The 27,717-nt window shown below is 42.7% G+C and overlaps 1 long non-coding RNA gene and 1 other non-coding gene across 4 annotated transcripts in view; both read right to left on the bottom strand.

Annotated features, from left to right (window-relative positions):
• Positions 1 to 1,073: 1,073 nt before the first annotated feature.
• Positions 1,074 to 27,717, bottom strand: part of LOC120095700 (uncharacterized) — a 33,150-nt gene continuing 6,506 nt past the window's right edge. Inside the window, exons 2-5 of one of the 3 annotated variants that reach the window (XR_005491490.2) lie at positions 20,480 to 20,619; positions 7,717 to 7,839; positions 7,486 to 7,610; positions 1,074 to 1,525 (exon numbers count right to left, since the gene is read on the bottom strand). This is a non-coding gene — a long non-coding RNA (uncharacterized LOC120095700). Of the gene's footprint in view, positions 1,526 to 7,479; positions 7,611 to 7,716; positions 8,833 to 12,374; positions 12,506 to 20,479; positions 20,620 to 27,717 lie in introns of those variants that run through there. The other 2 variants (XR_005491491.1, XR_005491492.2) reach the window with 2 other exon arrangements.
• On the bottom strand, positions 7,592 to 7,696 carry Mir6323 (microRNA 6323). Its single transcript, NR_106695.1, has one exon. It is a non-coding gene; the product is annotated as a microRNA 6323 (primary transcript).

Raw genomic sequence — 27,717 nt, 5'->3', positions numbered from 1 at the left:
GGGCATTGTGTGTTTAGGTGGGCAATTATATCTTACCAATTGGGTCAAAGATAATTGTGTTGTGTGTTCTTTTATGTGACAATTTGAGTGTAGCAAAGTGTGTGGCAACAAGAGACACTGAGCTACTGAGGATTTGGATTATGTTTCTGCCAACCGCAGTGTTGGACCTAGTGAGCTAAAGACAACAATACATTTTTATTTTTTATATTTTTACAACAACACTGACCCATATTTCTTCCTGTCTGAAATAAATGCAGGGATGGAAAGGGAAAAGACCCTGAGGAAAAGAAAGTCCAGTGACAGGCCCAAAGGGAGATCCAGCTCAAGGGGAGGCCGCAAAACCCGACACCATTACTGAGGCTATGGGGTGTTCACAAAAAGGGACCTATCCTGGCTGCCCTTTAAAAGCCAACAAGCAGCAAAAAGAGTCAGATGCAGATATGTGCACCCAACCAATGAACAGAAGCTGCTGACCTCTGTGGTTCAATTAGGGGAAAACTGGAGGAAGCTGAGGAGTTGGGCAACTCTGTAAGAGGACCAACAGTCTCAATTAACCTGGACCCCCGAGATCTCTCAGACACTGGATCATCAACCAAGCAGCATACACTAGCTGAGATGAGGCCCCTAACACAAATACAGCAGAGGACTGCCAGGTCTGGGTTCAGTCAGAGAAAATGCACCTAACCACAAAAGACTAGAATCCCCAATAAATTCAGAGGTCTGGTGGGGTGGATTGGTTGGCACATCTTTGTGGAGACACTGGGGGTAGGGGAGCAGGAAGGAGAAATGGTATGTGGAACTGTCCAGATGGTAGACCAGGAGGGGAATAAAATCTGGAGTGTAAAAATAAATAAATAAATAAATAAATAAATAAATAAATAAATAAATAATTTAAAATAATTTAAAGTGAAATTATAATTAATAAAGACATTTGGGTATCAACCTTTACTCTCTACACGTGCCCATATGGATGAGCTGTGTATATTTTACACACACACACACACACACACACACACACACACACAAAGACGGTGCAGGGAGGGGGGCAGGGAGAATGAAAACATGAAACTCCCTTAGTTTACATAATGTGTGCTCTTTATCTTTTATTTTTATATTAACAGAATTTTGTTGAATACAAGCAGACTGCACAAATATTAAGTGTATAATTGCTAAATCTAGACAAATATTGACCCAATCATGGCATGATACACATTAGAAATGAAACACTCCCACCCTCACATGAAGTTCCCGATGGCTTTGGAGCATGAGCACTCCACAGGAACCTCAGCACGTGGCCCCACGTGGCCCCAGAGCTCAGCCCTGGCAGAGCACATTCGAGCCCTGAACATTTATTCTCTTTATGCCCACCAGGACCAGGAGGAGACCCCATGTGGCTCTCTTAGTTGATGGCAGGGAAAGACCAGGCAGCTGTCGAAATTCTATGATGGTTTGCAGACTGCAGCACAGCAGACATCAGGAATATGCCCAGCTTTGGAGAGCAGGGAGGTGCTGTTTATTGGAAGTGCTTAGGTAAGAGAAAAGACCAATTAATCAAGTTATTAAATGCTTCTCGTAGAGTGCAAATTTTTTGTTTTTAACAAAATCTCAAATGTTCAATTTTACCAATAAAGACTTGGGAGCCAAATGCTGGAGCAAAAGCCTGCTAGTTCAGAGAAGCAGAGAAAGCATCCAACTGACCTTCCTCATCAGCCGACATCCCAAAAAGTTGTGCTCCTCCTCTCTGTCACATTGTTTGTCACGGAGCTGACTAACACACTTTCCTGAACTCCCTTACAACTGAAACTGGAAAGGGCATTCTGACCATTTCTGTAACCTTTGATAATTCTGATACTGGGTGTGGGAGCCATCACCTGTGTTAATTTCAAATGAAAACCCATCAAAGACCTAGAAAATATTAAGAAAATATGTAAAACATCCAATCTCTCCAAAGTAAAAAAAAAAATCCTGTTTTAGTGCTAGCATTCAGGGTGCTCTTTCTGCATTTTAAACTCTCTCCAAAGGCTTCTCAAACACTAGACTTTTTTTAAAATTTTTTTTAAAGATTTACCTTTAAAGAGAGCAAGTGTGTGTGTGTGTGTGTGTGTGTGTGTGTGTGTGTGTGTGTGTGTGTGTAAGTGCAGGTCTCCACAGAGTCAGAGGTCTTGGGGATGGGCATGAATGTAACTGGTTGTAACCCGGTGGATGTGAGTGCTGAAACACAGGTTCCATCCTCTGCCAGATCAGTATGTAGTCTTAATTAAACCTGAGCCATTTCTTCAAGACCTGAACATTAAAATGCAGACTATAGGTAACTCCGTTTAAAATTCTTTCATATGTGTATATATTTCATGAAGTTTCTACAGTATAGGTTTTCATGTAGTTTTTCAAAAGGCCTTTAGCGTTATCGGTCCCTCCCCACATTTCATCCTTTACCCTGCTCTCCCATCCCCCACCCTAATTAATCCTCCCATTCTAGTTTCCCATTTGTTTCTCCATAACACTACATTCTATTTCCCCTTCCTTTGGAATTTTTCCTCTCTCCCCTTATCCCTTCCAACGTCACTGTTCTAGCAAGTTTTATCTCAACTTGACACAAGCTAGTCATCTAAGAAGAGGGAACCTCGATTGGAAAGAAATGCTCCTATAAGACTGGGCTATAAGCAGACAAGTCTTTAGAACATTTTCTTAATTACTGATTGATGAGGGAGGCCCACCCCTGGGCTGGTGGTCCTGGGTTCAAATAGAAAGCAGGATGAGCAAAGAATGAGGAGCAGGCCAGTAAGCAGCACCCCTCCATGGCTTCTGCATCATCTTCTAAGTTCCTGCCTAGTTTCTGTATTGGCTTCAATCAGTGTATGTGAACCATCTAGGATAATTCCATTTCCTGTCATGAATAGAGCAGCAATGAACATGAATGAGTGTCGGACCTTCCTGGGTCCCTTACAGTGTTTGCCCCCTGCTGAAGCCCTGCTGATGCATGTAGAAGCCTTTTGTTCCTAACAAAGGAAGGCCTGGGTGTTACACCTGGGCAATAATTGGTTCCTGTCTTTTGTTCCTGAGAGCTTAAGCCGGTTTTCCCACTGTGCTTCCTGAATTTTCCACCTGGTGTACTTGGAGTATATATTCGGTGAATAAAGCAAAAGATTTTGCATTCTCGTGACACAAGTGACCCGAGTATGTGTTTTTTCTTAAACCCACAGGCTTGCGCCCAGCTCTCAGTACCTGGACAAATGAGAAAGTATCTCTGCAGTAAGATGGAGACTCCTTGGCATGTATGCCTAACTAGATATCATGCCACCAGGTAAAACTTACAGTGCTAGGAATGGGTCTATCTAGCACTAAGGAGTCCTGTGGAGAGCCTTACAAGCTATAGTCATGGTTATTGGTTGACCTCCACACCCCGATGGCACAATCCTATTGCTGAAGATAACATTGACTGATGTCATTGGACACAAAGTCAATCTGGTTCTCAACTAGAAACTTCACCCCTACTGACTAGCATTTCATTGCTCTGGAAGATACCCTGCATGCTATAGGAGGAGAAAGTAGTCGTGAATATCGCCCAGCTACAAACCCTGAAATCTACAACGACCTGCCTACAGTGCAATTGTGGCACAAATGTTAGGGGAGGAGTCAGCCACTTTTTGTTTGAATTTAAGGTGTGAGTGAAAGGTAAAAGTTTAAAATCACCCCCTAGACAAAAGTTGAAGCCAAAAGAAAGGAAAATAGTCAGCCCCTGGAACTGACTGTTCTAGGAACTAGCTGACCACAGAAAGAGTAATTGCACCAGCTGGTTCAGCCACTTTGTTCCAGGAACTAGCTAAATGGCACCAGCTGGTTCAGATAATAGCAGGACTAAACAATCATGAGAAACGGGAGGTTCTTTCTTGTGATTTGGTATGGTTTTTCCTTTAAATACCCCTTCTCCCAGCCATTCCAGGTCGAACTCCTCTACCCTGCGTGGGATACGAGTCTCGACCCCAGTGCTCTGGTTTCTGTCTTCCTTATCAATAAACCTCTTGTTGATTGCATCAAGATCGGTCTCTCGTGAGTTCTTTGGGGGGCCACGTCATCCCAAGACTTGAGTGAGGGTCTCCCCGCTCTGGGAGTCTTTCATAAGATGGAGCCCACACCTGACACTGCTAAAGTGGCAAAGAACCGGGGATTAGATAAATCATGGGCCTAAGGGAATTTCCACTTTTATTAATCTCTTAAAAAACATAACAATAAAATTATTTTTAATGACACATTGTTATACTCATAGATCAGTGTTTTGCTCAGCCCCCATCAGAGAATCTTCTTCTTGCAAAAGATAGGAATTAACAGAGACCTACACCTGCACAGTGTGCTGAGAGCGAGACATTGGAGCACTTAGTCCTAAATGTGACGTCTCTATCAAACCCCTCCCCCACAGAGATCTGTGCAGAAGAAGAGACGGAAAGATTATAAAAGGCAGAGGCAGTGGATGAGTCCAAGGAAACAGTGACTCCCAGTCCAAGAGGTCTAATGAGTCCAAGCCAGATGGGACCCCAGCACTGAATGGGGAAGTGGACACCAGGTTCCACTCCGAACCAAGTTTGCAACAGATGACTTCTGGAAGAGGGAAAATCAGTTTTCTCCAGTAAAGTGCCACTGGGTATCAGCCACACCCTAGAGCAGTCCACATGCCTAGGAGTAATTGGCCAACACAAAATCAGTTTTGTTAGCTTGCAGGCGATTCCACTAGGCTCCTCCCAAGGACCTAGCAACTGTTTATGTCATCACCCTCCTGAACAGGTATAGGCAGAATATTAAAGACTGATCACCGCCCCAGTTCATGTACTCTGTGTTCCCACAGGTTCCTGGCTGGTGTCTCCCTCCCTCCCTCCCAACTCCCCTCCATCCCTCCCTCCCAACCTCCCCCATGCCACACACTTTCATTCTCTCCTCCTTTCTGTCTTCTGCCCCTCTGGCCCCATTTCTCTGCCCTAGCGGCTTTGCTGCCTTCTGTCTGCCTCTACCCCTTCTCCAGGTCCTCACTCCCTCACTTCTCCCAAGTAAACCTCCTTTATACCAGGTCTGTTGCAAAGTGTGATTTCTCAGGGGACACCTTGGCATGGGGTCAACCATCACCACCACCACTCATATTTTATTTCATAGCAAGCTTCGTGAGTGTTTATAGTAATAGTACTAGTAGTAGTACTTGTTGTTGTTGTTGTTGTTGTTGTTGTTGTTGTTAGATTTTTGTTTCATTTAATTTTGTTGGGGATTTTTTTTTGTCTTATTGGGTTTTGTTTTGATTTTTGATTTTTGTTGTTTGTTCTTCAGTGGGAGAATACATGAGGTTGGGAGGATAGGGTAGAGAGGTAGAGAGGATACGGGGATAGTTAGGAAGGGGAAACATGATCAAAATACATTGTATAAAGTTTCTTGAATGAAAAAATAAAATACAACAGAGTCTCCGCTGGGCTGTGTTGCCTGGCTTCAGTGGGAGAGGATGCGCTTAGTCCTGATGAGACTTCGTGTGCCATGGTGTGTTGGGGGTGGGGGGTGCTCCCCTTCTCCTCGGAGAAGGGAAGTGGAGAATGGGAGGGGGGAGAGGTGGGGCTGGGAGGAGAGGAGGGAGGGGGCTACGAATGACATGTAAAGTGAATAAGTAAATAAATGAATGAAAATATAAAATAAAATGCAGATTCCAGTTTACTGGGAATCCAATTTACTGGCAAATATTCTGTATTTCTAACATTAAAATAAAAGTTAATGCTGTTGATTCCGCTTGGAATAAAGCACACACTGGTTCCTAGTCTCTACACAGGTCTCTGCTCTTTCTCGTTCTGTATGGAATTGAGCTCAGCAGAGAAGCTGTTTGGGGCTGTTTACTAGACTGTTCCGCATATTATTCAATAAAAATCATTTTCTAGCTGTACACAAAGATTTCTGGGAACTGAAGCCTCAGGCAATGTAAGCTTTGGGCCTAACATTTCTTCTGTGACCTTTTTAGGGTTAACAGCCTGAGGAATTTATCAGTCTTAGCTCTGCCTAACACCCTAAGACGTTTCTCTCAAACAAACTCTACAGTTCTTAGTACAATTGAATTTTAGTAAACTTAGGGCAAAGATTGAATTCCAGACCTATAAAGATTTTGTGTGGTGTATAGTTGAGCACATGTGTATGAAAGCAAAGGGTGATTGTGTAGCAAATACATCGTGACACTTGCGTCTGAAAATGTAACCCACGGCCTTACACAAGTACAGAGGCTTATGCAGCACCTGCAGGACTGACTTCCGTCAGAAAGCAACACTGGGGTTTACCAGAGAAGTACATTTCTCCTTTTAATAACGTACTCCATTCAAAGAAACAGACTTCAAGTGTCAGTGAAGAAACTGGAGCAACAGAAGCACTGGGCTTAATCCTTTTCTTTCCATGACCAAAGAGAAATAAATGTAACGTAAACATTTTCAGAGCATAGAGGGGAAAAAGGCCCCCCAATAGGAAGGCCCTCCAAGGGACTCAGACTCAAGAGGGAGGCCCATCACAGGAGCAGCAGGGGCCCAGCAGGGAGGCCCTTCACAGAGCAGAACCCCGGAAAACAAGCCAGAGCTTCAGTTAAGAGTATCTGCCTTGCTAGCTTCCAAGTCCGTGAGAGAGACACAGAGAGGTCTCCCCTTGGAGCCCTTCCTACTCACCCCATCAGTGTGTTACTAGGTCACATGTCTAACAAGAATCTTTCCAGACCCAAAGCTTTCCTTCGGCCCATCAAGATCATCACGTGCACTCTTATTTTCATTATATAAGAGTAATACATTCCAGTTCCTTTTTAAATAGAAAGTATACCTGAACAAAAATTTTAAAATACTATTCTTTTACCATGATGAACCAGTTATCACTCTGATAGGTGATATTCAATATGCATGTAGATAGGCACACACGTCTATGCTTTGAAAGTAAACCTTTACGGCTGCAATATTCTATCTTATAACCTGGTTCTTTCAGCTGATAATCTATTTTTATTGTGAAACTATCTAAATAAGTGACTATTTCCAGGGTTATAATAGTTAAACTGGTGCTTCTTTAAAACTCTTTTTAAAACTCCTTAACATAGTTGTAAAATAATTCTTTTAATTTAATTCTAAAATTTCTTAGTGTTGGCATTTTGTCTAGGCTCCACTCCACAGTACCTGACTCGCTAAAAGGGGGTCTGCTAGCCCCCTCCTTTCTCTCTTGCTCTTGCTCTTCTTACCCCCTTCTTCTCTTCCCTCTCTGCTACTACCCCCTCAACTCCCCTCCCATTCCCTAAATAAACTCTATTCTATACTTGTGGCTGGTACTTCAGGGGAAAGGGATGCCTCAGCATGGGCCGCGCAGAGGCACCCCCTTCCCCCATACCATACTGCACCTCCACATATCCCTGGCTTCCTTATATATATATAAATAACACAACACTTAGTTAAGCTATTATTCTAGTAGCAATGAGAATAAATGAAAAAAATGCAAACGCACCATTACCTTCATTTGCCCTGTACTCCAGGCTGGTGCAGCTCCCCAAGAATCGATGATAGGCCCGCATTTCGGCCTCTGCTATCCGCACCACCGTGTATGGGGAGTATCTGGGGTCTGACTCCTCACATTGCCTGCACAGACCAGAGATGGAGTTCCAGGACGTGAGGCCACCTTCCCCGGCCTCCATCCTGCTCTGGGCACTCACTGCATTCACAGAATGCTTAAACCCCCTCCTACCTAATCTCTCTGAAGATCACTCAAGGTCTCTTCTTTGCGGAGAGCTGATCCTGGGGATTAGTGAGTGCTGACAGATTAGGCTTCCACAGACTTTCAGAATTCGTTTTGGAAACAGAAGGGAAGCTGAAGGATGAAGACCGCATCGCGTCATGAGATAACAAGCCACTGGTTAAATAACAATTAAATATCATTAAATTAAATTTTAAAACGTGGATAAAAATTTGAAAGAATATTCTTTGGAAGAATATTTCCGCTAGGTCAGTTTCATTCAGTTTTTCTCCCAAGCTCTCCTGGCTGCCTGCTGCCTCGGGGAATTTACCATCTGAGGAGGCCCCAAGCTGACACAGCAAAAGGTAAAAGCCCCAGCTGCTCCCAGGGAACAGCTGCGCGTCAGTTTCCAAGTGAAGGATGCTCTGTCCTGCTGTGCTATGCAAGAGCCGCCCTAGAACCACAAGAAAAATGACTTCGTGTTGCAGAGCTTAGCTGGTCAAAGACGCAGGAAAGAGGCTGCCTTTTCCCGAGGCATTTCATTCTGTTTTTACTGATTAATGTTGTGTTCTAAATAAATCTGATGTGGCATTGCCCTCACTAAGGGGTCCAGGCAATCCAGTCTGAGCTCTTAAAGGCCTATAAAGGAACAGTACCTTCTCTCTCTCTCTCTCTCTCTCTCTCTCTCTCTCTCTCTCTCTCTCTTTTCTTTTCTTTTCTTTTCTTTTCGGAGCTGGGGAACAGTACCTTCTCTTAAATCAGTTGTATTATCAAAAATAATTATAAAATTTGAGGGTTAGCAGTATCTAAAAAAAAAGAAAAATTTTAATAAATTGCAAACCATAAACTACACATTGTCTACCAGTATACAAATTGAAAGCTTGATTTTAACATTTTAAAAACAGCGGCTACAGCACAGAATCCAATAATCTGTGCTGAAGCAAGGGGAAACTCAAAAGAATAAACTAAATAAATGATCTAATTACATATGCTGCCTTCTCATTAGATGAGTCATCTATAAGTAAGCAGATTTTCTATGGGCTACATGCATAAATTTACAGAAAATACAAAAGCATGCATAGAGGAAAATTATCAATTTTGTCTGAAAAGTTTGCACATGCAATAGGCCATATATCAGTATTCTCTAATGACCAATTCAATTGCTGTTTGGAATAAGGTATGTTTCATCAAGTTCTTTTTCAAAATACTCCCATGACTCTATCCTACAATCCTGTATAACACAATAGCAGCTTCATAATAGGGCATTAAAATTTTCTTTGGAGATGAAGAAAGATGAGTTTACATTAATGGTCCCTTTTGCCAAAGGACTGCTGTGGATACAAATAACCAACAATTGATCATAGTCTATATAATTCATATATCATTGTTGACACATAGCTTTCTCTACTTTCTGTAAAGCTATTCCTCCCTCATCAGTTAATTTTCTAGGGGAATTAGGATTTGTATCTCTCTAAGGAATATCAAACAGAGACTTAAGTTCTCCTGTGGTAAACTTAAGGTGAGGTCTTAAGTCCGTTAGCATCTCCTAACAGCTTTTGAAAATAATATAAAGTAAAGTATCTTGAATTTTCTGTGCCACAATTTGTTTAAGATATACCTGATGTATCAAACATTGTAAAGGGTCTTTTCTGGAGCAACAACCACTCCCCAAAATTTTAAAGCTCGTTGTATAAGAGCAAAAGCTTTTAGTAAAACTCCTTCAGAGGGATCAGCTAATAAAATACCATCCAGTGAACAATATACACTGAAGGATTCAAAGTCCTAACTTTTTGTATTGAAACAGTGACAAATTTACATAATGTAGGGCTATTAGCCATTCCTTTGCAAAACTTTCCAATGATATCACTTCATGGGCTCTCCAAAATTATAAGCAAACTCACTAAATGAAAACCTTTCACAATCACCAGGATGTAAAGAAACCGCATAAAAACAATCCTCCAAATCCATAATAATTCTATATGCATTTCTTGAAATGGCAGTTGGAGTAAGCAAACAGGCTGTAACGTTCTCACAAGTTCCATAGCCTCATCGAGCCTTCGCAAATCCTGAAACAATCTCCACCTGTTTGATTTTTTTCTTAATTACAAATACGTGTGAGTTAGAATCCTGAGCCTGTGATAGAACTACAAACTGCAGCCAATGGAACACTGGCAATCTTTAACCACAATCTTCAAGTTTTCCTTGCAACACCAGAACACAACCACAACTTTGGAAAGCAAAACTCAACCTCCAACAAACAATCCAGTTTCTCCAAAATCAACAAATGTATCACTCCCATGTTACAAAGTTTGGCTGCCAATTCCTGCACACTAACAGGCGACGGTGCAGCCTCCAATACCTCAAAGAGATACTTCTCTATATCTTATCTTTTATAAATCTGGTTTCCAGGATAAGAACAAAATATTACCCAAGTTAGAGGTATCTTTAGAGACCTCTTTCCCTAGGTTGGCTCATGTCACATGTTGTCTAGAATGGCTCCATCTAAATTACCAGTTTTAAGCTAACTTTCTGTTACCAGTGTTACAAACTTTTAACCATACTCAATAACTTAAAAGCCAATAATCTATAAACAAGACATGTAGAGCATAATTATACATTTAAAGCAATCAGGAACCAAAAAATGAAGTGGCTACACATATCTTTAATATTTAGACCAAACACAATTCTTACTTTTTCTAGCTGTAAATTTTAAAGGGAGCACTTTGACATCTGCTAAACCCAGTAATCACAGTCAGAGATTTTTCTAAGAGAAACAACCATCAGATCCCTTTCCACAGAAGCTGAGAAGATGCTGGCCCTTTTAAAATCCACTTGTGCGACAGCCCCTGGGAGACTTCTTCAGCTGACCTAGACTCCTAGCTATAGGTGCAGGGCTCCAAAGGCCGATTGAAACTGTTTTTTATTTATTTTTTTAAACAAGTTAAAACTAAATCAAGGGGTGAACAACCAACAAATAAAGTTTTAACCATTTTTTCCTTTGAACATGAAACACAGAACAGCACTCAAGCAATGAAACAAAAAACAGACATAAACTGACAGACGTGGACAGCTTGGTGCACCAAGAACAAATAGACATAGAGGGAGAGAACTAGATGATGTGTCCCATCAAGGGGACCCAGATATCCTACCTAAGGGACCCAGAACCAGGAATAAGCAGTTCTCCAACAGGAGCCAGCAAGGAGGCAAGATGTCTCCCGACCTCCTTCTGTCCCTAGGAGAGCTCTGAAAAAGCTTACGCTCATTTTCCTTCTCTTCTCCAGAGAGTTGGGGAGGACTGTTTCTCTCAAACCCATTCTCTCTCATGTCTAGGTTGTCAACTGTCTCTATTCAGGGTCCAAAGACTAAAAGCATCTATGAGAATTGACTTTGCTTCTCTACATTTTAGCATAACTCTAAAAGAACACATACACAAAAACTAGAAAAGACCTTCACGTAGAGTGGCCCTCTGATCTCCCAAAGAAAGCCTCCCTGTGTTCCCAGCAAGCTGCCACCAAGCTCACGCCTAAGCCAAAGACTCCCAGCTGGACCAGTCAGAGCTCCCCCTTCTTTCCCCCTTGGTCCCAGGCTAGATCCAGCCCCGCAGGCCTCCACTCTGTTCTCAGCTCTTCTGCAGTATTCCAGCGATGCCTGGATGCCCAAGAGCCTGAGAACCAGATGGGCTGGGCCTCCTTACAAGTCCAGAACACACCCACCCCCACCCAACTGGAGCCAGCTCCAGCTCGTCCCCCTGGGAGTCTTTGGCTCAACAGCAGTAGACTTGAATTTGCAGTCGCTGCTGGAAACACAGGGAGGCTTTCCTTGGGAGATTAGATGGACACCTTATAGGTAAAGGCCTTTTCTGTGGCTCCCTATGGCGGATCCTGATGAAAAGAGACAGTCCATGGTTTTAAGGCATTTATTGCCATGACGGAAAGTGGATGAGTAAAACCATCTCAGGGTGGGCCTGAGATTAAATACCTTTTGCAGGGAGGAGTGTCTGGGAAGGAAAGTTTTATTGGCTAAGCCTCCAGGGCTTATAAAGGAGATCTGTCTTGAGCCTATGTGACCTGTGGCCACATCCTCTACCTGTGGAGGGACTTGGGGCATTGCTCTTACGTGACTGATGGCCACAAAACTATGGAGGTCTGCAGGCTAGTGATGGGTCTGGTTTCCTGGGAGTCAGGCAAAACTACCGCTGTTTCTTCATGGTCATTGGGATTCAAGCCTCCTCAACCAGGAACCAGGGTGCCTTTCACTGTCCCACAGTCTCTACTTATAAGAAATATTGGTCTACAGCTTTGTTGTATATCATCGTCTGCTATGGAGATTAGGATAATACAGAGAATGACTTAGTAGCTATTCCTGCCTCTTCTGTTCAATGGTGGTGATGTGGTAGTGGTAGAATAGAATTGCTATTCATTCATCTTTGAATATTTGTTACAATTCTCCAGTAAAGCCTCCCATTTCTGAGCTTTTCTGTAGGACTGTTTTTGTTTATTTACTTGCTTGCTTGCTTGTGATTTTTGTTTTTAAACTAGTAATTCAGTTTCTTCACCCATTATATTTCTGTTTCGGTCTCATCTTTTTCCATCAATATCGTAGTACATTTTCTCCTGCTATATAGACTACCATACACTGAGTAATTAACATTAAAATTTGATTTGGCTTACACTTCTGAAGTCTTAGAAGACCAGGATCCAGGTCTGGTGAAGACTGTCTTGTTTAGTTATCTAACAACGCAATGGAGGAAAAAGGAAGTGATCAAACTGACAGTCTCAAGCCCTTGCCCATCAGATTAATCTATTCATGGCAGTGGAATCTTTATGACCTAAACACCCCCATCAGACCACACCCCCATCAGACCACACCCCATCAGACCACACCCCCATCAGACCACACCCCCATCAGACCACACCTCCATCAGACCACACCTCCTTCAGACCACACCTCCATCATTCCTCACCTCCATCAGACCACAACCCCCTCTAGAGACTCAGATTCTAAGACCTGCTGTGGACCACACATTCAAATCTTTTCTCATTCTTTCACTTGTATGATGGGGCAAAGGGCAGGAGGGGGGAGGAGTCTGTCCTGCCTCTTTCACAGTTAATGAGATTACAAGCAGATGTTGCAAAGCACACAAACACCGCTGGAAGTTCCTGAGGATCCAATATTACAGCAAATGTATTAACCACGATCATGCTATTTTATAAGGATTCTCCATTATGATTAAACAATGGCAATTTCCAAAACCAAAGTAATCCTTTTCCTAAAACTGAAGTAGCCTGTTACATTAGTACACTCTTGTCCTCTCCACCTTCTGGTCCCAGTAAGGTTGGCCCCAAGAGATGTTTCCCCACCACCTGTCATTCTCTAACTCACCTGTTTACTCCCAGCAATGGCAAACCTTGAGCCAAAAGAGAAAACGTCCGACCTCTGACCCCCCTCCCGTTTCAGCCCATAACAGTTACACTAGCTCCTAAGCAGAGAGTGGATTCTGATTCTTGTATCAGAAACCCCTCTGTGGGTTTTTCTCTCAAATAAAATCCTGTATTGTCATTGAGTCAAGTCACCCGCTGCCAGTCTGTCTTTTCTCCCAGGTGGCCTTACAGAATGCATATGTAAATAGTCTGTGGTACTATTTATGGAAGAATGGAAGGAATGGGGTTAGACGAGAAAACACAGAGCTTAGGTTCCATGGGCAGCCTGATGTTTGAAACGGAAGTTTGTCTTCCAGCTATGCAAGAGTATCTTATATCTGGAGAACTTGGAGGGACCTTAATAGTCATCCAACTCAATTTCCCCATTTACAGATAACAGACTGTATGTACTCTAAGGAAGATCCATTGGCCTGCCCCAGGACTTGTGGCAAAAAGTATGACTGGTCACTTAAGAAGCTGAACAATTAAAACCCAGACATTGTTTCTACTCACTGATTATTTTTTACATAAAGTCCTTTTTAAAAGATTTATTTATTTATTTAATGTATATGAGTACACTGTAGCTGTCATCAGACACACCAGAAGAGGGCATCAGATCCCATTACAGATGGTTGTGAGCCACCATGTGGTTGCCGGGAGTTGAACTCAGAACCTCTGGAAGAGCAGTCAGTGCTCTTAACCGCTGAGCCATCTCTCCAGCCCTTACATAAAGTCTTTGATCTGGGTGAAGAATGACAAATTTTGTTTTTTAACTTGCCATTATGTCCAAGCAGGGCCACAAATCTAGGTGGTCATATCCCATTCTGTCATTTCCTCACATTACAATTTCTGTTTTGTAATGTAAATGATTTTAATAAAAATTTATAACAAATTATTTTGATTAATGTTCCTGTATTTTACACTATAATTATTTCTCATTTATTGGTTCAAATATTTACTAATGTCTAAAGCATTTAAATATAAAGCATCAGTGACTAGGTAGTGCTTGAGTAAATAGAGCTAATAACAATATTCAGATTTTGTATATGTGCTAACTCTTAGAAAAATCATATCCACTATTACCAGAGAGTAACTAAGCTCTGAATCACCAATAAACTCCTGAAACAATTCTATATTTACAACCATGTGTCGAGAAAAAATTCTCCTTATATTTATTTTTTTAATGAAAATAGTGGGTTTTTTATACAATATATTCTAATTATGGTTTCTCTTTCCCCATTACCTCCCAGGTCCTCCTCACTTCCTCAGTTATCCAAATCCACATCCTTTCCTTCTCTCTCTCATTACAATACAACCATCTATAATAATAATAGTAATAATAATAATAATAATAATAATAATAATGAGATAGAATTAAAACAAACAAACTAGAATGGAACAAACAAATAGAAAAGAAGGAAAATTTATAAAAACAAGATTGGAAACCATAATATATTAGCAAAAGATTTGTGTGGTAAAAACAAACAAATAGACAAACAAACAAAAAACATCCAGACAAATCATTCTGGTGGGGGGATTGGGACCCTCCCCAAAACAGCACTGTTTCATTTATTTCATGGTGGTCATCTAATTCTGGGCATGGAGCCTGCCCTTAAACATGGTTTGTTTCTTTAGTGCATTCCATCCCCACCAGCTCTTAAAATCTTTCTGTCTTCTCCTTTTTCAGAGGGGAGGGATTTGATGGAGACATCCTATTTAGAATTGAATATCCCAAGGCCTTTCTGTACATTGTCCAATTATGAGTCTCTGTATTTGTTCCTATCTACTGCAGAAGGAAGCTTCTCTGATGATAGCTGACCAGAGCGCTGATCTATGGGTATTGCAGGATGTCATTAGGAGTCATTTGATTGCTACATTCCCTTAGTAGATCAATAGTATTTGATTTTCTCCGAGGTCCAATGGCCTATCTCATCTCAGATTCTGGGGTACCTGAGCAGTGTCAGGCAAAAGTTTCATTTTGTGGAGTGGGGCTTAACTAAAATTAAATAGTGGTTGGTTACTCCTACAACTCTGTACCACTATTGTAAGAGCATATTTTACAGACAGGTCATCATTGTCAACAGCAGGGTTTATAGCTGGGTTGGGAGTTACCTTTCTCCTCTGGTAGTATGCAGCATACCTTCTAGTACCATGAACAGGAGTTAATAGGGAAGAGGAATTTATGGAAGGCAGCAGGCTGACTTCTCCATGTTCAATGAATTGCATAGGAGTTGTCTTTAGCAATGAGGACTTACATCTGTTTGCGAAGAGCAATCAATCAATAGCCTAGGCCTTGGCCGGGTCTGTTTGGAGATTTACATGGGGCCCCTTTGGCCAACAACTCAATTCCTTATAACCCATTCCCAGCACTGGAAGTTTCATTAGGTAGTGAGAGATATCCAGCTGAGGTTTTGTCTCTTACAGTATTTGTTGATTCCATTTAGATTTTGCTCATATATTTAAGAAGATTCTACTATAGTAGGTTTCCATATGACTCCTAAAATGTCCCTTAGGTTTAACAGTCCCTAATCTACCCTCCTCTTCCCTCTTCCTCCCTGTTTGATCCTCCTGTTCCAGTGCCATTCATAACTATCTATTCTATTTGCCATCCCTAGGGAGAGCCCTCTCTACCCAGTCCCCTATTCTATACCTAACTTCTGTGGTCATATTGATTGTAGACCGTTTATCAAAAATTTAGGCACTAGCATTCACATATACGTAAATATAGACTATATGTGTCTTTTTGGAGTCTGAATTTCTTCACTCAGAATAATTTCATTTACCTGTGAATTTCATGATTTTGTTTCTTTAGTGCCTGAATAAATACACAATCCTTTCCTTATCTATTCATCTGTCATCTAGGCTATTTCTAATTTCTGGCTATTATGAATAGAATAGTAATGAACGTGGTTGAGCAAATGTCTGTGTAGTGGGATGTAGTGTCCTTTGGGTATATGACCATGAGTGGTACGGATGGATCTGGAGGCAGATCTATTTCCAGCTTCCTAAGGAACTGTCACATTGATTTCCATAGCAGCTACGTAAGTTTGCACTCTCCTCATCAGAAATAGGTGAGTGTTTCCCTTACCCCACAGCCTCAGCAACATTGTCATTTGTTTTATTGATCTTGGCCTTTCCAATTGGTATAAAATAAAAATTTAAAGTAGTTTTGATTTGCATTTCCCTGATGACTAAAGATATTGAACATTACCTTAAGTGTTTCTCAGCCATTTGTGTTTCCTCTTTTGAGAAGTCTCTATCTAGATCTTTACCTAATTTTTTTTTTTTTTTTTTTTTTTGGAGCTGGGGACCGAACCCAGGGCCTTGTGCTTGCTAGGCAAGTGCTCTACCACTGAGCTAAATCCCCAACCCCCACCTCATTTTTTTAGTTGGGTTATTTGCTTTCTTGATGTCCAGTTCATTGAGTTCCTCGTATATTTTAGGTATTAGCCCTCTATTAGATATATAGATAAAAAAATCTCACTTTGTCCTTGTCACTTTTTCCAAATGGTAGTATGTTGTGGTTTGCCCTGGAGTTATCTGTATTTTGATGCTAATTCCACTGCCCCAAGGACAGCTGCCTCGTCAGTACTCAGAACTCAGGTGACTTCACCAGAACCACTTACCCATTGAATTTGTAAAGTACAGGTGAGGGGCAGGTACAGGATAGAAGGAGGTCTGTCATTGGAGGAGAAGGAAGAGCAGGAGACTGAGAGAAGGGAGAGACAGGAGAGAGGAGAGGGTGAGAAGCCATGGCAGGTGATGTTAAGATTCTGCTCTGTGTATTTACAGGTCGTTATCAATGTTCCTAAGGGATGGATGGTACCGGGCTTTGTATGTTTAAGTGGGCAATTATGTCTTATCAATTGGGTCAAAGATTATTGTGTTGTGTGTTCTTTTATGTGAGGGTTTGACTGTAGGAAACTGTGCGGCTGGGATATGTTTCCGCCAAGATATCTAGCAGATATCTTGGGGGACCGCGGTGCGGTACCTAGCGGGGTAAAAGACCACAATACTTTTTTATTTATATATTTTTACTACAACAGTAGTATCCTCTGCCATACAGAAGCTTTTCAGTTTCCCATTTATTAATTGTTATTCTCAGTGCCTGTCTTAGGGTCTTATTGCTATAAAGGAACACCATGGAATGCCATAGCAACTCTTATAAAGGAAAAAATTTCATTGGAGCTGCCTTACAATTCAGAGGCTTAATCCATTATCTTCATGGTGGGAAGCATAGCAGCGTGCAGACAGCCATGGTGCTGGAGGAGCCGGGAGTTCTATGTCTTGATCCACAGGCAGCAGATGGAGAGACTGTGCTCCAAAACGGCATAGCTTGAGCATAGGAGACGTCAAAGCCCACTCCCACAATGACACACTTCCTCCAACAAGACTACACCTCCTAATAGTGCTATACTCTGTGGGCCAAAGCATTCAAACGAACGAGTCTATGGGGGTCATACCTGCTCACACCACCGCAATGCCTATGTTACCAGTGATCAAGAAAACATTTTCCTATTCCAATGTGTTTGAGACTATTCTGCACTTTTTCTTCTACTAGGTTCAGGGGATGCAGCCTCACTCACATTATTGTTCCATGGACAGGCCACTGTAAAAATGCACTGTGCACTGATGATGTTCTTATCAACAGCAAACTATTCAAAGGGCGTGTTCACCTAAAATTATACCACCGTGTGAGCTTTTAGCTGTCTTAGTTTATATATAAGGATACTCCATGGTGTCCCCACAGTGACAAAACACTTAACTCATTCCTTAAAATGTATCACCATCCTTAAGTGGTGTCTCCCAGCATAATCATTTCAGCATTGGATCTATTTTAAACTCCCAATTCTGCTTTAGCAAAGACTTTTCTTCTTTTGTCATTCTGCATTGAGCAGTATTTTGTGATCTCTGCTAGGAATCCTCTGACATAGGTTTTAAATGTTTAGTGGACACTTGTGGCACCAGAAACATTTTTTAATTGAGGTATCAAGCTAGGCTTTCCCGTACAAGTCACCACTATAAAGTGTAACTCCACCAACCTATCTTTTTCGTGTGCATTGTTACTGCACTAATCACACTGGACTCAGCTAGCAATGCCAGCTCGCTAATTAAGGAAAGACTTAACACAGAGAAACAAAAACAAAAGGACAGTTTAAACAATGAAATATTTAACACAGGGATACAAAAACAAAAAGACAGTTTAAACGATTACATTTAAAACTGAAATGAGAATTTCCTAGCTGTATCAGTAAAAGTTGATTTACATGCACAGCTGAGTCTCAAGGTGAAGTCAGTAACAGGGGAAATTATCCAGGTAATTCTAGACCCCCATAAACCAAGGCTCTAAACCTGAGAGTATTTCCTTATAGAAGGAGGCCCACAGGAGTCCGGGGATAAAATGCTACAAAAGAATGTACTGATAATTCTCTTAATCGATCTTCCTTCAGTAGTTAGGGTCCCTTCCCTCTTAACCACGCTGAGAAGCATACTCACTGAGGAGGATTAAAATTGCTTGGCCTCTTTGGGCTTTGTAGAGGTTTCTTCTGGAGGTTCACCAGAAAGGTCTGACATCTCTGGGCAGTACAGCAACAGACAGAGAGCCAGAATGAGCAGCGATCCTCTAAGTAACCTGCCTCCCTTTAGCTTCCTTAGCATCATTGTGTAGGAGTTTGCGGGGTTCTGTTGTGCCTCCTTCTTCCTTGTTGCTGGCTGAGGGACAGCACAACTTCCCATCCTCATCACCAGCTACCGAGGTCAGTGCGGTAACCAATGGCTCACAACTGATAAATCTGCTTTGTGGCTTCCCTTTGTCCTACCAAAGGCAAGAGAGCACAGGTTCGCCAGGGCCACTGGGCCTGCCTGTCGCTGACTGCACAATCAGGAATTTGGGGGCAGAAGGCCTGCCAAGATAGGCCTGGACCTCCTCCGAAGGTGCTGTTTCAGGGGCAGTAAGGGCAGGACAAGATGAACCTAGACAGTACGCCCCCACCCTTCATTAGGGCAATACAAAGAAAAAGTTTCATTTACCAGTACGAGTGGTGACTGTGGCCATTTTCCGGGAGAGCAGGGAGCAGGGAAGTGGAGATGTAATTTCTTATTTAAGAAAGTTTCTTTTTTTTTCCCACTGAAAACCACTCTAGAGAAACAAAACGGCCTCTACTACTGCCGAGAGCGATTTCAAAAATGTATCTCCCACTACTCCCTGCCCTCACTGCTCCTTGCCACATTGTAGGATCACTTGGCTTCATCGCGCCAGCCATCCCAAACTTAACCACTGGCACAGAGAAAAGAGACACGGGGTGGTGGAGGTAATGGCAGTAAGTCTCCCAGAGGGCCTTGGACTGAAGAACCACTGAGTCTCTGGGTTTGCGGCCTTAAGCATCGGATGCTCCAAGGGTGTACAAGCAGTTTCAGGACCACTCAGGAAAGGAGGTTGTTGTCCAGGCGCCGCCCCAGTCTACCCACACCTACCTGGAGCTTGGGCCAGAGATGCACAAGCTCCCAGGACCCTCAGTTCCCAGCTAATAGAAACCGGAGCTCCTGCCTTGGAGCCAATAGAGGGACTAAACAGACACCCAGAAACTGCCACCAGCGACCTCATTCAGGCTGTCTGCGCACCCTTTGTCTCTTCCCAGCGTACACAAAGAAGCCAGGCCAGAAGAACTGAGAAAAATGTTGCCATCCTTCTCTAGAGAAGCTCTAGAGAAAGGCTGGGGTGGCGTCCTGATGCCTGACCCCACATCAGGCTGTAGTGACCGTGGAGTAGGGTGAGAGGACGGAATGTCAGGGGTTCTTGTGCAGCTGTCAGGCAGCCTGGGAGTCCAGTGTACATGTTATACATACATGAGATTGGACACTCAGGATTGCTCTCAAGTTTAACCTGTATAGGCCTTTCCCCTTTGTCCACTAGGTCTCTATCCTTTTCAAATATGCCGGTGCTTCCTTCTGCAGCAATTCTGATACGGCTTCCACGCAGTCCCTCCTCCCCATCCACCCAGATTAGGTCCTGCCAGGACAGACTCCACGTCCAGGGCATAGAACCCATCCTTCTTGCTGTCACTTGTCTGCCCTCCCAGAGATGGGTTCCTGGCATGGATGCACTACAAAGTTAACTGATTAACAGAACTAAGAAAAAAAGCCAAAAATCAAAGGCCAATCTGGTAATGAGGCCCCAAACGCATTCTGCAATCGTCAGGCCCTACCACGGGCTCTGAGGTCAGTGCCAAGAATCCCATCACGTTCTTCCACGTGTAAAAACCAAAAAAAAAAATAAAAAAACAAACAAACAAACATCGAAAACAAACAAACAAGCCCACCACGTTCTGAACATGGGAAGTACAAAAGTCACTCACCCCAACGAGTTGGAGACATTTTGAAATGCTTCTATGACCAATAGTAGTTTTGATGTGATGTGAGGTTCGTGAAGAAGTCCATCCTAAGCCCGTCTCTCCTCTCACCAGGTCTGGGCACACTGCAGTCTGTTGGAGAAGTTCTGGGACAGAGTAACATTTTAATAACAACCTCCTGGGAGAATTCAGAAAAGGATTAAAGAGACAGAAATAGGGAGCCTTGTTTCCTTTCCATCGTGGCTACTCAAAGAACCACACACGGCATTTCAGAAACGTGTATATTGTCAGTGACACTAGATGTGGAGAAATATTGGCCTAAAGGGGTCTAGTGTGATTCTCAACCTTCCTAATGCTGCAACCCTTTAATACAGTTCCTCGTGTTGTGGTGACCCCAACCGTAAAAGTATGTTCTTGTTACTTCATCACCGTAATTGTGCCGCTGTTACAAGCCGTAATGTAAATATCTGGTACGCGGGGTGTCTGATGTGCAAACCCTGTGAAAGGGTCAGTGGACGCCCCAAGAGGACCATGATCCACAGGCTGAGAACCACTGGTCTAGAGCCTCTTTTAATGTTCTGTGTGGGAATATTAACAGTGGGGGGAAGAAGAAACAAAAAGTGAACAGGGAGTGAAGGGAGAAGCTTATGTACAGGAATAAGAAATAAGCGAAAGGGAGAGTAAATAACACAGTCAGAGCTCTGCTCTCCCTTCCTACGTCTGAATACCCACAGCTGTCGGGGGCTTCCACTCAGAACTGCTTTGACTCCTCGTAAGACTCAGTAGCAAACACCTGGTTCCAAATCTGTTCCCACCCACACCTCTGAATGCTGCTGTTTCCGGTCTCCCACCCAGGTGATGTGGAAGGGAGTCTGTGATCTCAGGTTCCTTTGTAGCCACGAAGCCCATGATGCTAACTAAGAAGAAATAGCCATACGGCATCCAATAATCCACTCCATTTCCCTGCTCTGAAATACTGACATCATTTCCCCCACTCTCCCTCCTTCCCTGCCTTGTTTTTTCCTTTCCAATCATGGTATTTTCCAGTCCTGTGGCTATCAAACAGGAGAAACCATCCATAGAGGTATCCTTTCTCGTCTCCAGGTAGTCAGTTAATCAATCAGTCAAATCTTTGGAATAGTCTCAGTAGTCAGGGTCAGATACAGCAACTACCAGCATCAGATAGGAAGCAACACGTTCTCGATGCTTGACAGTAAGTACCACCCTGAAGCAGTTTGCGTCAGCTGGCAAGGATGCACCTCTCTCCTACCCTAAGAGTCCTTCAAGTCTATGGTTTACAACCGTAGTCCCTAACGCAACCACCACTCTTCAGCCCTACTTCATCATTTAATTCATAGCAATCTTCTTTTTAGAGTGTAACTTATTACTCATTCTTTGTGAATTTCATCCACATATACACCGTCTCATGCCACATCCCTCTCCCAAACTCATGTTTCTTCTTATAGGCCATTGTCTTAGTTATTTTTCTATTGCTGTAACAAAAACACCACAACCAAGGCAACTTATAAAAGAAGTGATGTTAATTTCAGACTTGGAGAGCTGAGCTTGTAATGGCAGATCAAAGGCATGGTGGAATGGTGGTGTGGGGGCAGGAACATCTGAGATCTTAGAAAAGCTGACTACCTGCAAGAGTCTTCAACTGCTCAGTGCCTCAGCCTAGGGTTTTTGTGAGCCACGTCCCATCTATCCTCCATTTTGACTGGCCTGATTATGGACAAGCAACCATAGCCACTATCTCACAGCAATCTCATTCGTCTTTCTCTTCTTCCAGATTCATGATGTGTGGATTGGGCCTGATGAGGCCACTGGGCTTTCGTGGAAAACACTTTGACCTGCTGAGCGATCTTACAACCCCTTTTGCTGTTTTGGTGGTTAAAACAGTCCCATCCCCATGTCACATCTTCAGTGCTTTCTTCACAGCTCTTGAGGTCTGTCTTTGCGGTTTCTGTGAAAATAATCAGTTCTTTCTTTGGATGTGTTAATTTCAAATATTAAGGGTACTTATGGTACAAATTTCAGGAGAGCTTACAATAAAAATTAATTTCCTTATTTCTTTCTCTAAACCATCACTTTTTACTTGCTAGATAAAATATTCGAGAATACATTAATATATTTGTTTGTAGATTTTTCCTTCCAGTTTATAACGGAACTTAGAGCATAGAGTTGTCATGTGACCCCTAATAGAATTTCATCAATAATACAATAAGAGACCAATAAGATCATATTGAAACTGAAGATCTTCCTACTCATGACATTGTAGCATAATATATATACACATATATACATATATACATACATATATACATAAATACATATATACATGTATACACATGTACATGTATATATACATATATATGCACATATACATATATAATATATACATATATACATATATATGCACATATACATATATACATATATACATAACTGCAATGTGCTATTCATGTGTTTTTAGTAATACTGGTTGTCTTAGGGTTTTACTGCTATGAACAGACACCATGACCAAGGCATGGTATCTTAAATAGAACAATATTTAATTGGAGCTGGCTTATAGGTTCTGAGGTTCAGTCCATCCATCAAAGAAACTAGCTTATTACCGTAAAATTCAGTATTATGCAAATTCTCGGGACATGATTCATTGCAAGAAAAGAATTAGAATGGACCCTAGCCCCGTTGCTGTTAGAGCTCCTGCTCTCCTTTGAAACCATGGGACAGCTTACCATTTCTGGATTTTTCTTACCTTCAAGTCTATGCTGGACATTCTTGGCTCCCAAGATAAAGACCCAATACACTCTGTTCACATCTTCCAAGGGCTTTTGCTAAGCCCAAAATTTCAAACTGTTTCACATACTTCCCACAACTCAGTCCCAAAGCCAGGTTTAATCAACTCCATGACCCTACTTCCAGGACCAATTTCTGGCTCTTTTCTTTTCTGTTACTATAATAAAATGCCCCACAAAAGAAACATATTTTGTCTTACAGTTCCAGAGGGGAGAGAATGATCATGCAAGAATGAGGCCAGTCTATCACGCTACATTATCAGGAAGCGGGATCACCTCAATGATGCACTTCATTTCAGCAAGGTTCTACCACATAAATGTGCCATAGCCTTTCTGTAAACCAAAAATGCTTATAGAACAAGTATGTTTAAAACGTATTTTTGTGTGACTCTGCTATGTATTTGTATTTTAAGCTAAGTGATGTTAGGTTGTGGACATGAATCAAGAGGCTGAGGGGCATATTTAACACACCAAAATGGTTCTCCCAGGGGCTGGATGAGCTTCCCCTCCCCCAGAAACTCTTTCCTATATAATCCAGACATTTTGCATCCCCTCTGTCCCTCCCTCTCTCTCATTCTCTTTGCCTCTCCTTCTCCTCTTTGCATTTTTTCTCTCTCTGACATGCTCTTTATCTCTTTCTCTTCTCCTCCCCTTTGTCTCCCTCATCATGTAAATTTCCTTGGGAACAGTGAGCTCGCCCAAGAGCTGTTTCCCAACAAACCTGACTTTATATACTTTAATCTGCCTTGAATTGGATCATTTCATCTATGGGCAATCATTTATCAAGTATTACTACGAGAGTCCAAACATTTTTTTAATTTAAAGTTTATAAAATAAATTTTTTACAGCATGTGAAAGCTAATTATCACAAAAGACAGAAAAGATTTAAAAATAGTTTAGTGTGCTGCCCCTCCACTTATCTGCCATTTGGGGTATGGGCAAAGGAGAGACGTCCTCCCTCACCAATCACCCCTTGCCACCTAGGCCAGGCAGGCGATTAAGTTCAGGCGGTCACGAGAGCAGAAAAGCTGGCTTTCCCCCTCACCAACTGCAGCTTTCAAGAAAGCAGGCCCTGCATCTTGCCTGGGCAGCACAGTAGATCTGAGCCTGGTGGCAGAGTTGAGGCTGAGCCAGCCCCCAGGGCGAGGGAGTGTGCTGGTTCTGCCCCTTGACTGCTGCAGTGTTGGGTGAAATATCCACCTCGGTGCTGCTGGAGAATTCACCCTGTGAGTGAGGGAACTTTGTGGGCCTCCGCTGTCAGCTCAGGCCCAGATCCAGGCCTTTGAGTTGGTCTACCCTAATGCCTACCCCATCTATGAACTGCTAGAGTGTGTGAAGGGGCTGGTCCTGCAGATCCAAAGCTGTAGGATCTCCATGACACAAGGCAACATCAGGATATCTGAGAGGAGTCCTGGTGGAGATCCAGTGTTGATAGTAACAGACACATGACTCATTGCAATGAACATCTGCAAGTAAAGAAGTGAGAACAAAAGCATATGTGGTAGGACACACTGTGACACACTACAGCTTCCAGAATGAGTTTGCCCCCTCCCCAACCCAGGAAGGTAGCAAGAAAGAGGGAGAGTATGAACGGACTGGGAGATGAGTGGGATTGGGGTGCATGATGTGAAATTCACATAAAAACAATCAATAAAACGTTAAATAATAATGCTTTACTGTGGCCGTGTGTACAGCATGTAAAAGGTCTCCAGTAGTGTACAAGAGGCTCTAGGCCTCCACATTCAGCTCCCACTCACTCCCTGATTTACCCAGAGTAGCAATCCTGCCAGCACCTTGCTTACTAAGTGCCTTTACAGATATGCTTTCTTAAATCCTTTGTACTGTGTTTACACTGTGTCTGTTCTGTGGCTAGTCTGTGTCTTTTCTATACATAATTTTGAGTTACAATTGCATACAATATTCAGGGCAATAACAAGTTGTACACATTCGTACTCTAGGCATAGTAGACTACACCATTTACCTAGATGTGGAGCAGACCATATGGCATGTAGGTTGTATAATTAATTTCCTTAGATACTATGAGTACTGATTTAAGATATGCATAGCTATTAAAATACAATGTTTTATCTTTTTTCGGTTTTTAAGATGTTTAGCAATTTTCTTCCTTCCTTCCTTCCTTTCTTTTTTATAAAGGACAGCATTTAAGTGGGGCTGGCTTACAGGTTCAGAGGTTCAGTGCATTATCATCAAGGTGGGAGCAAGGCAGCATCCAGGCAGGCATGGTGCAGGAGGAGCTAAGAGTTCTACATCTTCATTTGGGAATATTAGGAGCAAAACTTTTAATTCATTTGCTTACATTTTTAAAATGCTTTATGTGTTTATTAATTTTTAAAGTTAACATTAGAAAACGGTGGGTTTCATTTTGCCATTTTCATGTATATGTCATTATACTTTTTTCTGTATGTCCCCTTCTCCCTGTGTCCTTCTCTGTACCCCTTCTCAATTAGTCCCTCCCTACCCCAGACAGTGCTCCCTTGTGCTTTCTGGTCGCTCGTGTCCCATAACTCTCTGTTCCCCCAGTTCTTTAGATCTCTTCCTCCCCTACTCACCCTCTTCTGTCTAGTGTTCGCACAACCCCTGTTCAAGCATGCTTGCGTACACAGTAACTTTAATCTGGGTTCCGTATATGGGAGAAAGTGTGTAATATTTGTCTTTCCAAGCTTGGCTTACTTCACTCCACATAATGATTTCCAGTTCCCTACATCTTTCTGCAAAATACTGTGATTTCATCTCTCTTCGTGGCTGAGTAACACTCCTTTATACGTTTGCCACATTTCTATATTCATTTTGTTGATGGACGTCTCGTCTGCCTCCACTAGTCTGTCTCGCTATTGTGTCTAGCGCAGCAATGAACACAGATGTGGATGTACTTCTGTGCTGTGTTCACTTAGTCTTCACTCTGTATCCAAGGGTGAGAGAGTTGGCTCATAACAGGAATTCTATTTTGAGGCAAGTTCTCCGTGTGTATCTGCGTCACCTGTAGACCACAGAGCTCTGCGACGCTGGGATTGTTCTGGGCGGCCACGCTCAGCTATTTTTAGTTCTTTTGCGAAACCTTAGTACTGATTGTTTCTATGATGTAAGCTTTTTATTCTGACAGCCCTGGCCCTGCTTCTTCGCCTCAGAAGCTTAGAGGATCAAGGCCCTCCCTGTCCCCAAAACACCTGAGATAGACTCAGGAACAACCCTAACACAACCCACATGCCTGATGGGAAACAGAACTGGACCAAAATCTTTGCCAAAAGGTTTTAGCGGTAACGAATCCCATCCTAAAAACCTTTTGGGCCCTTTCTTTGTTCTGATTTGGAAGGTGGCCCGAGAAAAAACAAGAGGTCGCTATAGGAACTGAGAGATTGACAAGAGCAGAAACTGAGACTCCACCTCCCTCGGGTGAGCAAGGTGCTGTTTGACCACATGGCCCTGCAGAAGCCGGACAGCAGGTGGCAGTAGAGAGACGAGCGTTCTAGGAGCCTGATGCCACCGCCAAAAGTCTTGGGCGTGATCTGCAAAGCTGGGCAGTGATAGCAGACTCGGTTTGGACTAAGGGCCCTGGAGAAAGAGCAGGACAAGAAAATACAATCCTCTTGTCAGGAGTCTGCCTCCAGGCCACCCATCGGAGGGACTACACTTCTCCACTCCCCACAGAAGCCATTTTGCTACTGTAAAGAAGAGTTTCCCTTTTTGTATCCTATTTATTCGTCCATTATCTTTATTTAAGGGTTCGCACATTCTTATTTTATTCTCTGAGTTGCAATCCAGCAATAGTTCTAAAGTCTCCATAACAGGTCTGGTGGTAAACTGCGTAACTCCAGCTACGGGGTGTTGGGAGCGCAGGGGAGGCTGAGGCAAGAAAATTGAAAATTCCAGACCTGCAGGTCTATATAGAGTGAGTTCAAGCCCGGACTAGATAAGTTATCAGGACCCTGTCTGAATAAAAGTTATGGCTGGGGAATTTGTCTCAGTGGCAGAGCGTTTGCTCAGCTTGTACAAGGCCTTAGATTTGATTCTGAGCACCACCAAAGAGGGAAGAAAGGAAAAAAGAGGAGGAAGAGGAACGGAACTGAGGAAGATAGAAGAATATTTCCCGGGGGAGGGGGGACAGCAGAGGAGTCGTGGTAGAGTGGAATAGGAAGGGGACCAGCAAATCAGCCCGTAAGCATCACTCTCTTCCAGTCTGTTTCCTGGAGAAACAGTTTCCTGAAGAGCTCAGTACAGCTCTCTCTGAGGTTGACAGAGTCAGTTCTTGGAGTTGACTTCAGCAGAGAGCCAGCAGGCTTATTTTATCCAGTGCTTGGGTGAGGGATGCCTACAGGGAAGCCTAAATCCCTGGGTAATGAAGTTCATAAATGTGAAGAGTAGGCTTGAAGCACCCACACTTTGGGCTCCCTTCTTCTTGCGTGGTCTGTGAATTATATAGTGGGT

Source organism: Rattus norvegicus, chromosome 11, assembly GCF_036323735.1.
Source record: "Rattus norvegicus strain BN/NHsdMcwi chromosome 11, GRCr8, whole genome shotgun sequence".
NCBI classification, from domain to species: domain Eukaryota; kingdom Metazoa; phylum Chordata; class Mammalia; order Rodentia; family Muridae; genus Rattus; species Rattus norvegicus.
Note: the sequence above shows the minus strand (reverse complement) of the source record. Positions and strands in the feature narration are given on the sequence as shown.